The sequence below is a fragment of the Cervus elaphus genome, chromosome 30 (assembly GCF_910594005.1).
Source record: "Cervus elaphus chromosome 30, mCerEla1.1, whole genome shotgun sequence".
Lineage (NCBI taxonomy): Eukaryota > Metazoa > Chordata > Mammalia > Artiodactyla > Cervidae > Cervus > Cervus elaphus.
The window spans coordinates 63,423,985-63,435,521 of record NC_057844.1 but is presented as its reverse complement, the minus strand read 5'-3'; the positions used below and the strand labels follow the sequence as shown (position 1 = coordinate 63,435,521).

The 11,537-nt window shown below is 37.9% G+C and overlaps 1 long non-coding RNA gene across 1 annotated transcript in view; it reads left to right on the top strand.

The window, feature by feature from the left end:
* Window positions 1-266: 266 nt before the first annotated feature.
* Window positions 267-11,537, top strand: part of LOC122687079 — a 32,681-nt gene continuing 21,410 nt past the window's right edge. The window contains exon 1 of the long non-coding RNA XR_006339011.1: window positions 267-384. This is a non-coding gene — a long non-coding RNA (uncharacterized LOC122687079). The remainder of the gene's footprint in view (window positions 385-11,537) is intronic.

Below are 11,537 nucleotides of genomic sequence, written 5' to 3'. Positions count from 1 at the left end.
CTGTATCATATAGTATTAATAGTTCTATTGTTAATCTTTTGAGGAAACTTTATACTGTTTTTCGTAAAGGCTGCTCCAATTTTCATTCCCGTTGATTGTTTGCAAAGGTTCTTTTTCTCCACATCTTAGCCAACACTTGTTATCTCGTATTATTGATGATAGTCATTCTAATAGGAGTGAGGTGGTATCTCATTGATTTGCATTTTCCTGCTGATTAGTGATGTTGAGCATCTTTTCATATACGTAATAGTAATTTGTATGTCTTCTTTGTTTTTGGCTGGCCGTGCAGCTTGAATGATTTTAGTTCCAGGACCAGAGATTGAAACTGTGCCCCCTGCAGTGGAAGCATGGAGTTCTAATCACTGGACCACCAGAGAATTACGGGTATGTTTTCTTTTGACAGATTGTATTCAAGTCTTTTGCCTTGAATTGCATTTTGTAGTTATTTTTTTGCTATTGGATTCGAGTTCCTTATTTTTTTTTTACTGATGAATTTTTTTTACCATTGAATTGTGGGAATTCCTTATATACTTTGGAAATGAATCCCTTATTAGACATGTGGTTTGCAAATATTTATTCCTAATCCAAAGGTTGCCTTTTCACTTTGTTGCTTGCTTTCTTGTTTCTAATTTTTGAGCTTAGTTTACAAGAAATGTTTTTGATGAATCCATTTCATTTGTCTGTCCACAAAGTCTTTATCAATATGTATAATGTGATTTCACTAAGCTAATATTAATTACTGAGGTTAGTAGATGGCATTAACCTGTTTTACATTCATTACTATTTTTAATATTTCTTCTATTCTTCTATTATTCTTTTCTCTCAAGGTGGATCACGTTTTCTTCTCTCTTTTCTATGCTGGATAAGTTTACATTGTACACTAAACATTATGAATGTTTCGGAGGCTGTGGTTTCTGTTACAGTCTTCCACAGAATGTTAATGTCTTGCGTAGTGGACAGCTAACTTCGTAGACGAATACTGTCTCTTGAATTGCAGTGCAAATCTCAGCTCAGTCATTTGATTCTCACTTGGACCATTTTGAATCTGCTACATGCAAGCATAATTCAAGGGTCAGTCACGGATGTTTAGACAGAATTTGTAGCTCCCCATCTCTGTCTCCCTTTCTTCCAAGATTCCCCTATCACTTTCCAGAGTTCTGTACTCTGTTATATTCAGACTGGAAAGATGTGGATTTTCTATGAGGATATTAGCCATCATGAACAGAGTTGACTACGGTACAGTGTCAAGTTAGAGGATGTGGTCTCATGTTGTTTGCCAATTCAGTATTTGACTCCCCTAAGAGAAGTGCTAGTGGAGGTGATGGAATTCCAGTTGAGCTATTTCAAATCCTGAAAGATGATGCTGTGAAAGTGCTGCACTCAATATGCCAGCAAATTTGGAAAACTCAGCAGTGGCCACAGGACTGGAAAAGGTCAGTTTTCATTCCAATCCCAAAGAAAGGCAATGCCAAAGAATGCTCAAACTACCGCACAATTGCACTCATCTTACACACTAGTAAAGTAATGCACAAAATTCTCCAAGCCAGGCTTCAGCAATATGTGAACCGTGAATTTCCAGATGTTCAAGCTGGTTTTAGAAAAGGCAGAGGAACCAGAGATCAAATTGCCAACATCTGCTGGATCATTGAAAAAGCAAGAGAGTTCCAGAGAAACATCTCTTTCTGCTTTATTGATTATGCCAAAGCCTTTGACTGTGTGGGTCATAAAAATCCGTGGAAACTTCTGAAAGAGATGGGAATATCAGACCACCTGATCTGCCTCTTGAGAAACCTATATGTAGGTCAGGAAGCAACAGTTAGAACTGATCATGGAACAACAGACTGGTTCCAAATAGGAAAAGGAGTACACCAAGGCTGTATATTGTCACCCTGCTTATTTAACTTATATGCAGAGTACATCATGAGAAATGCTGGACTGGAAGAAGCACAAGCTGGAATCAAGATTGTCAGGAGAAATATCAATAACCTCAGATATGCAGATGACACCACCCTTATGGCAGAAAGTGAAGAAGAACTAAAAAGCCTCTTGATGAAAGTGAAAGAGGCGAGTGAAAAAGTTGGCTTAAAGCTCAGCATTCAGAAAACTAAAATTATGGCATCTGGTCCCATCACTTCATGGGAAATAGATGGGGAAACAGTGGAAACAGTGTCAGACTTTATTTTTTAGGGCTCCAAAATCCCTGCAGATGGTGATTGCAGCCATCAAATTAAAAGACACTTACTCCTTGGAAGGAAAGTTATGACCAACCTAGGCAGCATATTGAGAAGCGGAGACATTACGTTACCAACAAAGGTCCGTCTAGTCAAGGCTATGGTTTTTCCAGTTGTCACGTATGGATGTGAGAGTTGGACTGTGAAGAAAGCTGAGTGCCAAGAAATTGATGCTTTTGAACTGTGGTGTTGGAGAAGACTCTTGAGAGTCCCTTGGATTGCAAGGAGATCCAACCAGTCCACCCTAAAGGAGATCAGTCTTGGGTGTTCATTGGAAGGACTGATGCTGAAGCTGAAACTCCAATACTTTGGCCACCTCATGTGAAGAGTTGACTCATTGGAAAAGACCCTGATGCTGGGAGGGATTGGGGGCAGGAGGGAAAGGGGCCGACAGAGGATGAGATGGCTGGATGGCATCACTGACTTGATGGACATGAGTTTGAGTAAACTCCGGGAGTTGGTGATGGACAGGGAGGCCTGGCGTGCTGTGGTTCATGGGATCGGACACAACTGAGCAACTGAACTGAAGAGAAGTTTTGTTCACTCTCCAAGGTTTTTTAGACAGTGGTTTGTTGTATTTTGTCAGAAGTTTATATTTTTTTAATAGGAAATATATTCTGGTAGAATCTTAGTCCATGATATCAAATTTGAAACATCTTTTTAAATTTAATTATTTTTATTGAAGAATATTTGATTTACAACATTATATTACTTTCAGGCATGCAGCATAGTGATTCAGTATTTTTACAGATTGGTGGTGGTCCAACCCTTTGCAATCCCATGGACCAACCATAACCCACTATGCTTCTCTATCCATGGGATTTTCCCAGGCAAGAATACTGGAGTGGGTTTCCATTTCCTCCTCGAAGGAATTTTCATGACCCAAGGATCAAACCCATGTCTCCTATATTGCAGGCAGATTCTTTACTGCTGAGCCTAGTGATTCAGTAGTTTTATAGAATATGTGCTGTTAAATCTAATGTGTATAATTCCCTGTGCTATACAATATATCCTTCTTGCTTATTGTACACAGTTGTTTGTATCTTTTATTCCCCTACCCCTAACTTGCCAGCCCCCTTCCCTCTGCCAGCTGCCAGTATGTTTTCTGTATCTGTGATTCTATTTCTGTTTTGCTATATACATTATTGTGTTATTTTTCACATTACATGTCACATGTAAGTGATATCATATAGTATTTTTCTTTCTCCATTGGTCTTATTTCATGAAGCATTATACATAATATTCTATCGAATATGTATGGAGCATATTATAGAAACCTATAGAAAAGTATATGGAGCACAGCATATGTGAAGTTTTGATGGCCAGGTTGGGAGGTAACACACATCATTTCCACTCACATTCTATTGAATAGAAGCCAGTCATGAGGCTATATCTAATTTCGATGGATCATAAAGAATATAGGACCAGGAAGAAGAGGAGTGAGTGACTGAAATTTGCTCAGTCATGTTCAACTCTTTGCAACCCCATGGATATGCAGTCCATGGAATTCTCCAGACCAGAACACTGGAATGGGTAGCTGGTCTCTTCTCCAAGGGATCTTCCCAACCCAGGGATCAAACCCAGGCCTCTCACATTGCAGGCAGATTCTTTACCAGCTGAGCCACCAGGGAAGCCCAGGAAGAAGAGGAAATCATTTTCTAATCAGTAGCCTCTGACATATAGCATTTTAATCATTAATATTGCACAGAATTACTACAAATTGCACCTTCTGAGGAAAATTTACTATGGTCATGTCTTTCCTCGATATCCGTTAATGATTCCCCCAACTGTGACTAATATCTTCTCATTGTCTTCATATCCTAATGTTGTCTGAAATATACATCTATGGAAATATGATTCATGTTAGGATATGACTGTCATACACAGCTATGCGTTCATTTAAAAACATTATGGAACACCTCCTATATCTAAGATTTATGAGAGTCACTATTGTAGAAAAGCTCTTTATGGTCACTTAGGCAGGACCAAAAGAAGAATAACAAAGTCAGTTCTGCCAAATCACTACCGTAGAACAATTTACTTTGTGTATTTCCTACTTCAGTGTATAAGGTCATGACTCATTTCTAACAGACAAGAAAAATGCTTTCGCTCATTTCCTTTTATGAATATGAAGAACATTAATGTGGCAATGACACGGACTAACAAGAAAAAGGTCCTTACTTTGCTATGAGTCAACAGAGCAGGTCCCAGCTTGGAATAGGATGCTAAAGATGAAAGGATAAGTGTGAAAAAACTCCTTTATATCTATCTTTTTAAAATGATGGGACTTCATTTTTAAAAATGATGGGACTTCATTTTTTAAAATGATGGGACTCTCAGCCTCAGCTGCTTTATTTCTGAGACAGATTCAGATTTTGGGGTAATAGACACAGTACCTTGTTTCCTGATCTCCTGCTTGCAAATCCCAAAGTCTCTGTGCTTTTATTTCTATTGAGAAAAATGGAGAACTAGTGTGACTTCTGGATCTTTGGCACCCTGACATAAATTTAAGATGTGCTAGTAGATGAGCCAGGGTCTATGAGACTGTCATTTTCTCTCTCAAGAAAGCAAGAAATGATCCTTGCCTATGCCAGGGTTTTTCTTTATTTGTAGTAGTTTGCTAACCTTTGTAAGCATAGCAGTTGGGAGCTAGGAAGGGAGTGGCCATTGTCATACATCTTCCCCTATTTTCATTTCTTCTTTGTTCCTAAACTATTATCTCACAAGTTGTTTCAAGGAAAATTGACTCTCATTAAGCCGAGAGAAAAAAATATCCAGGTCTACATGGATTTTATTTGGTATTTTAGGCAGAAAAAAATAGGGGCTGTTGGAAATTTTCAAGTCACTTGGAACCAGTCACTAGGTAATATCCATAACAATGCAAGAAAGTGGTCATATTTTCAATCAATTTAGGATTGGTATATATATATATCTATTTGTAAGACAGCAAGTAGAAATCTGATGATAACAAGCTTTTCTTAACAACGTGTCTAACACAACCCAGAACAACTGTGACTTGAGATACAGATCTGCCCATTCCCTTAGCCTTGTGAGGTTCCATGTTGGCTGGGGCAGTGGTCACCCTTCCCCATGCTTTCAGAGATACAAGTTCTATAAAAATTGTTTCATTTTAACTTGCTCTGATGCTAAGTTGCTTCAGTTGTGTCCGACTCTTTGCGACCCTATGGACTGGAGCCTGCCAGGCTTCTCTGTCCATGGGGATTCTCTAGGCAAGAATACTGGAATGGGTTGCCATGACCTCCTCCAGGGGATCTTCCCAATCCAGGGATTGAATCCACATCTCTTATGTCTTCTGGGTGGGTTCTTCACCACCAGCACCAACTGGGAAGCTTTATCAGACAGTAACTCACAGCAAGCCCATTTCAGGTGGACTTTTGCATCAGGGGGACTGTGACAAAACCCACCATTTTGTCTATGCCTCCACACAGGAGTACTACCTCCTTGAAGAAAAATATAGAACAGAATTTCTCTGGTTTATCAGCTGATTGCTCAGAACTAGTGGAGATCAGGCATGAGACCTAGAGAGCACAATGTTTACTTCTATAGGGGGCAGGTAGTCACTCAGTCGTGTGTGACTCTGCGATCTTATGGACTGTGGCCCGCCAGGGTCCTCTGTCCATGGGATTCTCCAGGCAAGAGAACTGGAGTGTGTTGCTATTCCCTTCTCCAGGGGATCTTCCCGACCCAGGAACTGAACCCAGGTCTTCTGCATTGTGGGCAGATTCTCTAGGCCTGAGCCACCAGGGAAGCCCCTATAGGAGACAGGGAAATGCCTAAAACTAATCTCGGAAAGCGCCTTGGTTATGCAAGTAAAAGCCTACTTGATTATGCAACTAAGGTAATTTTTGAGTAGTCATGTGTCTCATGGTAGTTAAGAAATATATTACAATTCACAGAGAAGCCTACGGGAAGGATTTGGTGATGTTTCTATTTCCTCATATGCCATAGGATCAAATATCTGCCAGATATTAGAAAAACTATAATATTTGTTGCTTCCCACTGAATTATCCACCGTACTTGCAATTACTCATAATGCCTTTTTATATTTGTTGGCTCTATGTTAAATATACATATTGTTTTAGAAAAGTACACATTTTAACTATCCTAAGTATCTGGAGTGGTGACTATAGTCTTGTACATAATACATATTTCTAAGTTCTTTCATTTTCATCCTATGACACAAGGCAGGGATGTTTGCAGACTCTTGGCAATGGCAATGACTCTGATAGACTCACTTTATTTAGTGAATGACATCGAATTAACCAGAGAAGACATTTATTGGAACTTAGATTAGAATTTTCATTTTCTTTTCTTACAGCATTTTCATTTCTTAAGTGATTCTCATTTCAAGATGAAAGACTTTTTTTTTTTTCATTAGTTGACTGTGTATTGTGTTACAAGCGAAAGAGAATAAGACTAATTTTCAAGTTTCATATTTGAAATTGTAATATCCTTTGTTCATGAAAAGAAATTAAGTAATTGTTCTATGTCCAATTTATGACTGACCAATTACTTCATTCTCACCATGCTTACAGGCTGCCAAGATAATAATACGTTGATACTATATGTCTTAAACCTTTAGCTGACCTAGTAAAGAAAACAATTTTTACTTAGGAGCTAGCTTTATAAGACAGTGAATAAAACTTTCTTCTTTAAAGGTAAAGATCTGTACACAGGGAGTTTTTTCTCCTCAGAAATTAAAGGAAGAAAATTGTGGGCCTAACAAGCTTAACAAAAGCAGACAAATAACAAAACCTAACAAGGTAGCATAAGTAAGTCCTGGAAGTATTTCTAGAAATCACTCATGGGAATTGTGGTTAAGCCAGAAATGAAGTCTTTTGACTGCTGTCACAGAAGACTGTGTGGTTAAGAATCTTTCTTGCCTTTTCTCTCGTGCATTTTATTACTCTTTCTATTCCGGGATCCCTGAAATCTCCATCTAGCCCCTGACTAAGAAGTTTAACATTCAGGTCATATCACAAGGGCTGCTCACTAGCACTGTTTCACAGATATTTAAGTTGTTCCTTCCAGTCCCATATAGGATTGTACGTCATTTCCCCTTATAGCTAGTTTTGGTCACATGTATTCTTCTGGTCCATGAAATGCTAGTGGAGATAATGTGCTTTTTCTGGGTAAAATATTTAAGAGCCATATATCTGCCTGCAATGTGGAAGACCGGAGTTTGATCCCTGGGTCAGGAAGATCCCCTGGAGAAGGAACTGGCAACCCACTCCAGTATTCTTGCCTGGAGAATTCCATGGACAGAGGAGCATAGTGGGCTACAGTCCATGGGGTCGCAAAGAGTCGGACACGACTGAGCAACAGTTTCAGTTCAGTTTTCGTGTATCCTTTATCTCTTGCCTTTTCCTTTTTCTTAAACAGAGGTTACTCCATCAGCCTGGACCCCAGAGAAAGAAGACATGGAGCAAAACCTCTAGACAACATGTACAGGACATGCAGCATGAGATTAAATACATACATTCATACACACTTATTATGAGATGCCTAGATTTTAGAATTGTTAGCATGACCTAACGTAGCTTGCCTAATATTTACCAATGTAGTTGCTTAGCCACTAAGTTTTGTCATAATCTTTGCGACGCCACAGACTGTAGCCCACCAGGCTGCTCTGTCCATGGGATTTCACAGGCCAGGATACTGGAATGGATTGCCATTTCCTTCTCCAAGGGATCTTCCTGACCTAGGGATCAAACCCTCATCTCCTGCATTGCAGATAGATTCTTTACTGTTGAGCCCCTGGGGAAGCCCGTATCAATGAAGAGAAGCAGACATTTCAGAATAAATTTTCCCAGAGCAAAATTTATTGTTTAAGCTCCTCTCAGTTCAGTTCAGTTCAGTCGCTCAGTTGTGTCCAACTCTTTGCGACCCCATGACTCACAGCACGCCAGGCCTCCCTGTCCATCACCAACTCCCGGGGTTTACTCAAACCCATGTCCATCGAGTCAGTGATGCCATCTAACCATCTCATCCCCTGTTGTCCCCTTCTCCTCCTGCCCTCCATCCGTCCCAGCATCAGGGTCTTTTCCAATGAGTCAGCTCTTCACATGAGGTGACCAATGTATTGGAGTTTCAGCTTCAGCATCAGTCCTTCCAGTGAACACCCAGGACTGATCTCCTTTAGGATGGACTGGTTGGATCTCCTCTACTTTCCACTAAATAAAAAATAACTAGCCCCGGGAGGGGCAGTCTTTCCCCAGCCAGAAAGGGTTTTTAAGTTGTCAAAACGTCATAATACATAGAAAATTAAACATATATACAAATGCAAAATCTCAATCCCAAGGGGACGGGGTACACGTGCCTTCTGCAGGAGGCCCTGAAAAATTGTATCGCATAGGTGGGGGGTATAACCCACATGGAGAGAAGGGGAGCAAATATGTGGAATAAGACATAACCTATTGCCCGAGACACAGACAATTTACAAAAGCACATATGAGAATGAACAGCAATGTACACATTTTCAGCTCAAGTAGTAAAATCTGCAAGTTAATAATACAATGGCAATTCTTGGTGCAGATGGGAAAGCATTGTTTTAACTTCTCTGATGACAGTTTGACTTTAAATATCAGGACATTTACTCTCAAAACTTCGTCTTGATTAGAACTTAAGAATATAAAACAAATTTTAAAAGTCACTGCAAGACATTCATCACAACGTGTCTTATAAAGCAGCACACTGGATATCCTTTGAATATCCCACGGAATTGTTGAAATAAGTTATAGCACCCCCATGTATTAACATGTTATAATGCCATTAAAATCACAGTCTGAAATTCCATTTATGAATAAGGTAAAGAGATCTGAGATTCTCAGTCTGTTTGTGAAGTGACGCACTTGAATGAATCAACGTATCCATTACATTACCTGTGATTATTTCTGGTTATGTGGATAATGGACAACTTTTTCTTTGAACCACTTTACATTTTTCTAATTATTTTATAAGTAAAAGCATTACACATAATTACAAATTTCTTTTTTTTCTAATGCACCCAGGCAAGCCTATACTTTTCAGTAGGTGTTGTCCACACGTAACATTTTGTCTCTGTGTTCAATCTGGGGAAAGACAAGTTAAAAACAGTTTTCAAAGCTGGCTACTCTGAATAACCTTTTCTACTGCTTTGTCAAGAGAAGCATTTTTAGACATTTCAGACACACACACTTTGCACCATTCACTTGCTCTCTGTCAGAGCTTTCTGTGTCCTATAATTTTAAACTCTAAAAATACTCAGTGGTGAAATATCGATTTCCTCTCTAACTTCTGCTCTGCCTGCAGCTGGATGCCGGGTAAGGATTCCACTCTGAGAAGATCAGTACTTGACCCTACACTTTGTTCCTTAGTGAAGAGCTACGTTGCATCTTCATACTCTCACCTCCCGCTGTCTGTCTCTTTCTTGGTGTTTGTATCATGTGCTGTGCTGAGTTGCTCAGTTGTGTCCGACTCTTTGTGACCCCAGGGACTGTAGCTCCGCAGGCTCCTCTGCCCCTGGACTTTTCCAGGCAAGAATACTGGAGTGGGTTGTCATTTCCTCCTCCAGGGAATCTTCCCAACCTGCGAAAATCCAACCAGTGTCTCCTGTGTCTCCTGCATCGGCAGGAAGATTCTTTACCACCGAGCCAGCTGGGAGTTTGTGTTGTTAGAATAAGTCTGAAAGAGGATAATTCTTTTTCTTAAATCCAGCCAATGATAAAGTATCCAAAGTGTGTATAGGTTTTCCAAGAAGGCAGACACTTATTCACAATAAGCTACATTGGTTATTTGTTTGGTGGTGGTTTAGTCCCTAAGTCATATCTGACTCTTGTGATACCACGGACTGTAGCCCACCAGACATCTCTGTCCATGGGATTTTCCAGGCAAGACTACTGGAGTGGGTTGCCATTTCCTTCTCCAGGTTGTTTGTTTATTTGTAAATAAACAAATAAATATTTATTAAACTAGATTAAACTCAGCAATGTTTATAAGTTTGTATAATTTCATTGGAATATTAGTTGTAATGAGAAACTAAATTATAATCTTTCTGAAAGCAGAAAGATTTATTTATTCTTTTTTTTATATCAAAGTAAGTATTTAGCATATAGCTAATGAATCATAGAAAAGATTAGAAAGATCAGTTGCAAACATAAGCATATGTCAGACTTTTGTATGTGATTCACTCATTTATTCATTTATTGTCCCAACAAATAATATTGTTATTTGGTAATTATTAATTTATTAAATAGTTTAGTGGAAGACTATAAGATAAAGTCAATATTGTCAATCAATGAAATGAATAATGATACTGAAATAATTTGAATAAATCAAACCCAATACCACTGTAGCAAGGAGGCATACACATTCTGTAGGAGTGAGTCTGCATACTTATTTAACCAAAACTTGAATCAGTAATGGATGGGAAATTTAAGTTGCCAAGGATTTTGTAATATAATATTACACAATACTACAATGGATACATTTTTTATGTTAAAACATTTTAAGTGGTATAAATGTTAGTTTAATTTAGCTAGCCTTTCAAAAGAACATATGAAATTAATTGAAATTAAATGCAATATGCAGAAAAAGGGAAATATATCAAACAGTATAATGTTTATTTTTAAACCATTAAATGACAGGAAATGTGGAAAAGTAAGCACATTATTTGTAGAGTAAAATAAAAAAGTGTTAAAAACTCTTTTTCTTTTTTCTTTTTAAACTATTATTTTCTAAAGTAAATACCTTAAGCCTTTTAAATTTTTATGCAACTGTTTCAGAAAACAAACCATAATGAAAATATCTTTAAAAATGTCAACAAATTCAATGTTATAACTTGTATATAACTTGTTTTCATGGAAAAAAGAAAATCATCCTGCTCTATTTGTAGATACTTTATCCATTTTAATATAAATTATTAAGCAAAATATCTAAACCTAAATGTTTGCTACTGAACATATTCTTAACAATATCTTTTAAAAGTTACAGATTTTAAATGGTAGCAATCCATCCAAAGATTGCAATGACACCTATGACTATTACAGTTATTTTGCTTTTTTGAGGGGAAGAGGATATGCATTATCAGAATTAGAAGGTTCTATTATATTCTATACAGATTATATTATAAACTATATTCTATATAGATTATATTGTATATTATATATAGGTTCTATTGTATTATATATATAGATATATATATTCTACATATATCTGAAAAAAGTAGCAATGACAACATTTTCATGAATCAGTTTTAAATTTTATCAAACGATGTTTTTCTGCATCTGTTGTGGTGATATTATTTTT